Source organism: Nanorana parkeri, unplaced genomic scaffold (assembly GCF_000935625.1).
Source record: "Nanorana parkeri isolate BGI_ZX_2015 unplaced genomic scaffold, ASM93562v1 scaffold2484, whole genome shotgun sequence".
NCBI classification, from domain to species: domain Eukaryota; kingdom Metazoa; phylum Chordata; class Amphibia; order Anura; family Dicroglossidae; genus Nanorana; species Nanorana parkeri.
Window position 1 is genome coordinate 1529 of NW_017308752.1, and position 5923 is coordinate 7451.

The following is a 5923-nucleotide window of genomic DNA, read 5'->3' on the forward strand; positions in this document are numbered from 1 at the left end:
GGAGTTTGGAGGTCTGTAGCTATTGACTCTGCAGACAGTTGGCGACTTCTGCGCGCTGGGCGCTTCAGCATGCGCTGACCCCGCTCTGTCATGTGACGTGGCCGACCACTTCCTGGCTGAGTTGCCGTTGTTCCCAGTTGCTTCCACTTTGTTATAATCCCAGTAACAGGCGACCGCGGCGGAATATTTAGTAGCCGGGAAATGTCACGGAACACCTAAATCCAATGATTTGGAGGGGGAGGGGCCCGATACTTTTGGCAATATAGTCTCTCTCTCTCTATCTCTCTCTCTCTCTCTCTCTATCTATATATCTATCATTCTCTGTGTGTTGTATGATATCTGATGGTAGTGGAGAACCTTGCACAGTGCGGCATGGACATGTATTGATCTCCAGTCCTCCATCATGTTTTAGCCCCTCCCCCCCATATCTCCGGGCTCCTCGTCTCCGACATCTCGGCCTACAAACAACGAACTCCGTTTCTTTCCTCTCGGAAGCGTTCGATAGTCCGCGGCGGATATAAACATAGCGGGTTCATAAAGGGGCGATGATAACAATGGAACAGCTGGGGCTGTGGCGGCCTGTAACAATGGCGCGTGCGGCGCACACATCCCTCCCATTCATGGAGGCCTCGGCGGCGGGAAGGACGGGCCTGGGAGGAAGCTGAGCGGTGTGGTTTTGGTTTCCTGGCCGCTTCCTGTTTCTCTCGCGCTGCGGGGAGGATGTGACAGTCAGCGCCGCGCCGTTCACAAGCCCCGCGCTCCATGGTTGGGGTGGGGGGGACGCGGTTCTTCCCATGGTCACACACAATAACCCAGGTGGTGGGGACAATACACAAAGAGGGACCCCGGACTGCGCGCTGGGCCTTCCGACCCCCACAAAAATTCTACAGGTCCGCAGCCAATCGGAATCTATCTTGCTGCCGGCACTGCGTTAAATGTTCTCTTAGTCCGTAGTAGTCAGAAGTTGTCTCAGCAGACTACAGAACATGAGGTGATGAAGAGCGGGGGGTGTTCTGTAGTTCTAACACGCTTCCTGTCCTAGGGTGACAACGCTGCTTCTCCATAGATAATATACACTGAGTGTTGTCATCCTAGGACAGGAAGTGAGTTACAGGCAGCATCACCAGGTGACAAGCAAGGGAGGTCTATTGGTCAGTCAGGCTGTGCAGCATCTTATAGGCCAATAGAAAGGAGCAGAGGGCGTGGCCTGGCTTGGGGGCCCAGGATTTAGGGCTCTGGGGTGTTCCTTGAGCTCCAGTCCAGAGACTTTGCCTAGGCTGAGATGATGTCATCAGTCTGCTGCAGGCAGGAGGAAGCATTTCCTCAGTCTCCCCTCCCCCGGTAATCACTCTGCTGCAGGCAGGAGTAAGTATTTCCTCAGTCTCCCCTCCCCCAGTGATCAGTCTGCTGCAGGCAGGAGGAAGCATTTCCCCACTTTAAAGAGGACCTGTCAGGGCACTGCTAGGTGTCAGAAGCAGTTTGGGGGGGGAGGTCCAGGGCACAGCACGCCTCTCCTCCTCCACTGAACAAGGCGCTCTGTAGTCCCTCCGGCGCCGGCTGACACGCCGCCACCTTGCCCGGCCGCTTCTGCAGGAAACAAAGAGCAAAGTGTGAAACCACAACGAGCGCCTCGCCCGCTGCGCCACCTCCTTCCTCATGTGACATCGCGAAGAGCCGCGGCGTTCATTCAATGACACAACCGACGGCTCGGCTTCAAGTCGCTTAAAGCCGCGCTTACCCCGCCCCCCCGGGGGCGATCCCGGCGCTGCTCCCTACTTGTTGTCACTAAAGAGAACCCGGAGATAAGGAGTCACCAGCCCTCCAATCAGACGACACCGATAGGGAGAGACATTGCACAGTCTCGGGTCATGAAGGGTTAAGCGCTCAGATTGCCTGCGGTCATCTTGAGGTTTCAGCAGGGAGGGGCGCGAAGGGTTAAACCTGGCGGGCGGGGCGGGTCCCAGGAAGGGAGGGGGTTAAAACCACAAGGACTACAAGTCCCAGCATGCCCTTCCTAACAGAGAATAGCCGCTACGAGCTACACATCAGTCTGCTGCAGGCGGGATTTCCTCAGTCTCCCCTCCCCCAGTGATCCCTCAGGCTGCGCATAGTAACCTTGTATCCAGTCACAGGGCGAGAGGCTGCAGCAGGGGGCTGATCCGTGTCAGACATTGTGCAATAGCTTATAACTGATGGTGGGGGTCAGGTGATGCGGCAATGACACATACATCTGACTTTGTCATTGCTCCGCAATGTTCTAGAAGCCGGAAGGATTTCCTTTCTTCTCTCTATCCCCCCCCGCCCCCATGTGAAGCGGAGGGAGGATGACGCGTGCGGACAGCGATAGGCGTTCCCATCGAGAGCGATGAGACGCAGGTATTGATATCAGGTAAGCTGAGCCCCCCTTCATGACTTATTCACGCCCTTTGCCAGCGCTGAGCGTCTGGAGGAAGCGCCGGTGACTCCCCGGGGTGCAGGTCCGGCTCCAAACGTTCCGCAGCTGCCGCGCGCCGGGGCACCGAAGGGATCAGGTAAAGCCCGTTGGCCGTACCGCGCTGGCCCGGTGGCGTTCGGTGAGCGCACCTCAATGGCTGACGTTGTATATTCAGGAATTATATGTCGTGTGCCAGGAAGAGTTACAGTTTTATATATATCAGCTTTTTATTTTCTGTGACCCCCCATTGGGGAGATTTTCTTTCACTTCCTGTCCCCGTGACAACCGTACGAGAAATGAATTGGGATGTAAATGGGACCGGAGGGCCCAGGCAGCAGGAAGTGGGAGTTCTAACCCTCCCCCACTCTATGTCCTGTTTATTCAGACATTGGGGGAGGAGTTTGTCAAACATTCGCAGAGCGATTCACCGTGCGAACGTCTTAGATGCGTAGCACAATATGGCCACTAGATGGAGCCGATGAGCATCGGAGGGATGGGACCCGCCCACTATAGATCCTGGCTCCATTGGGGGTGGGTGTGTTTTCCCCCATCCTGAGTTGTTCTCACCCACCTTGGGTTGTTCCTGTTCGCTTGGAAGTAGGGGAACTCCATGGTTGGCCACATGAAGTGCTCACGCCCCCCTTGGGTTGTTCCTGTCCACTAGGAAGTAGGGAAACTCCATGGTTGGCCACATGAAGTGCTCACGCCCACCTTGGGTTGTTCCTGTCCACTTGGAAGTAGGGGAACTCCATGGTTGGCCACATGAAGTGCTCACGCCCCCCTTGGGTTGTTCCTGTCCACTTGGAAGTAGGGGAACTCCATGGTTGTCCACATGAAGTGTTCACGCCCCCTTGGGTTGTTCTTGTCCACTTGGAAGTAGGGGAACTCCATGGTTGGCCACATGAAGTGTTCACGCCCCCTTGGGTTGTTCTTGTCCACTTGGAAGTAGGGGAACTCCATGGTTGGCCACATGAAGTGTTCACGCCCCCTTGGGTTGTTCTTGTCCACTTGGAAGTAGGGGAACTCCATGGTTGGCCACATGAAGTGTTCACGCCCCCTTGGGTTGTTCTTGTCCACTTGGAAGTAGGGGAACTCCATGGTTGGCCACATGAAGTGTTCACGCCCCCTTGGGTTGTTCTTGTCCACTTGGAAGTAGGGGAACTCCATGGTTGGCCACATGAAGTGTTCACGCCCCCTTGGGTTGTTCTTGTCCACTTGGAAGTAGGGGAACTCCATGGTTGGCCACATGAAGTGTTCACGCCCCCTTGGGTTGTTCTTGTCCACTTGGAAGTAGGGGAACTCCATGGTTGGCCACATGAAGTGTTCACGCCCCCTTGGGTTGTTCTTGTCCACTTGGAAGTAGGGGAACTCCATGGTTGGCCACATGAAGTGTTCACGCCCCCTTGGGTTGTTCTTGTCCACTTGGAAGTAGGGGAACTCCATGGTTGGCCACATGAAGTGCTCACGCCCACCTTGGGTTGTTCCTGTCCAGTTGGAAGAAGGGGAACTACATGGTTGGCCACATGAAGTGCTCACGCCCACCTTGGGGTGTTCTTGTCCACTTGGAAGTAGGGGAACTCCATGGTTGGCCACATGAAGTGCTCACGCCCCCCTTGGGTTGTTCTTGTCCGCTTGGAAGTAGGGGAACTCCATGGTTGTCCACATGAAGTGCTCACGCCCCCCTTGGGTTGTTCCGGTCCACTTGGAAGTAGGGGAACTCCATGGTTGTCCACATGAAGTGCTCACGCCCACCTTGGGGTGTTCCTGTCCACTTTGAAGTTTGGGGACTTCTATTCCTGTCTACATGGGGGTGTTCCTGCCCATCTTGGGTTGTTCCTGTCCATAAAGGAGTAGGGGAGCTCCACTCTTGTCCACATTTGGGCGTTCCCTTCATCTTGGGGTGTTCCTGTCCACATTTGGGTGTTTCCTTCATCTTGGGGTGTTCCTGTCCACATTTGGGTGTTTCCTTCATCTTGGGGTGCTCCTGTCCACTTTGAAATTTGGAAAGTCCCTCTTCTGTTCAAGTGTGCTTGCCCATCTCAGGGCGTTTTTGCCCACTTTATAGTTTTGAGGACTTCTATTCCTGTCTACATGGGGGGTGTTCCTGTCCATTCTGGCTTTTTGGTAGTTCTTTTCCTGTCCACAATGAGGTGTTCTAACCCATCTTGGGGTGTTTCTGCCCACTTTGAAGTTTGTAAAGTGCCTTTTTTGTTGTCAACATGGGGTGTTCCTGCCCATCTCAGGGTGTTTCTGTCCACTTTGGAATGGGGAATACCATTCCTATCCAGATGAGGTGTTCCCATCCATCTTGGGTTGTTCCTGTCCATTTAGGAGTAGGGATGTTCCGGTCCTGTCCACATTCAGGAGGTTCCCTCCATCTTGGGTTGTTCCTGTCCACTTTGAAGTTTGGGGAGTTCTATTCCTGTCTACATGGGGGTGTTCCTGTCCACTTTGGAGTAAGGAGTTCTGTTCCTGTCCACATGGGGTGTTCCCATCCATCTCAGGTTCCTTTCCATTTTGGAGTAGGGATGTTCCGTTCCTGTCCACATTCGGGGGTTCCCTCCATCTTGGGGTGTTCCCTCCATCTTGGGTTGCTCCTGTCCACTTTGAAGTTTGGGGAGTTCTATTCCTGTCTACATGGGGGGTGTTCCTGTCCACTTTGGAGTAGAAGAGTTCCAGTCCTGTCCACATAGGGGTGTTCCCTTCATCTTGGGGTGTTCCCTCCATCTTGGGGTATTCCTGTCCACCTTGAAGTTTGAGGAGTTCTGTTCCTGTCCACATGAGGTGTTACCTCCATCTTGGGGTGTTCCTGTCCATTTTGGAGTAGGGATGTTCCGTTCCATTCCACATTCGGGGGTTCCCATCCATCTCAGGTTCCTTTCCATTTTGGAGTAGGGATGTTCCGTTCCTGTCCACATTCGGGGGTTCCCTCCATCTTGGGGTGCTCCTGTCCACTTTGAAGTTTGGGGAGTTTTATTCCTGTCTACATGGGGGGATGTTCCTGTCCACGTTGGAGTTCCCGTTTCTGTCCACGTGGGGTAACCTTCTCACCCATGTTGGGGTGCCCCCCGTCCACTTGGAGGTTTGGGGATTTCCTTCTGTGTCCACTTGGGTTGTTCCTGCTCATCTTGGGGTGCTTCTGGCCACTTTGATGTTTCGGGGAATTCTATTCCTGTCCCTTTGGGGGGTGTTTCTGACCATGTTGGGGCGTCCTTGTCCATCCTTGCATTTAGGTCGTCCCACACTGAGGGGTTCCCGTCCGTTTTGGGGGTGCTGCTCTGCACTTTGAAGTTTTGGGGGTTCGCTTTTCTGTCCACACTGGAGCATTGCTCATGGGTGGAGAGACTCTCTGACCCCCCCAAGTGGCTCATTGCTTGGTTTGTCCCCGGGGGAGGGAACCACATGACTCCGCGTTAGTCCCAGCCAGGGACTGTGTGTTCCGGGCTGAGAGAACACCGCCAGCACTCGTGGGGTTAACGATCCCTAACG

General features: G+C 54.6%; 1 protein-coding gene across 1 annotated transcript in view; it reads left to right on the forward strand.

The window, feature by feature from the left end:
* Nucleotides 1-2324: 2324 nt before the first annotated feature.
* The window catches only part of TNFAIP8L2 (TNF alpha induced protein 8 like 2), an 18511-nt gene continuing 14912 nt past the window's right edge, over nt 2325-5923 (forward strand). The window contains exon 1 of the mRNA XM_018573680.1: nt 2325-2389. The gene's annotated coding sequence lies outside the window, so the exon portion shown is untranslated. The remainder of the gene's footprint in view (nt 2390-5923) is intronic.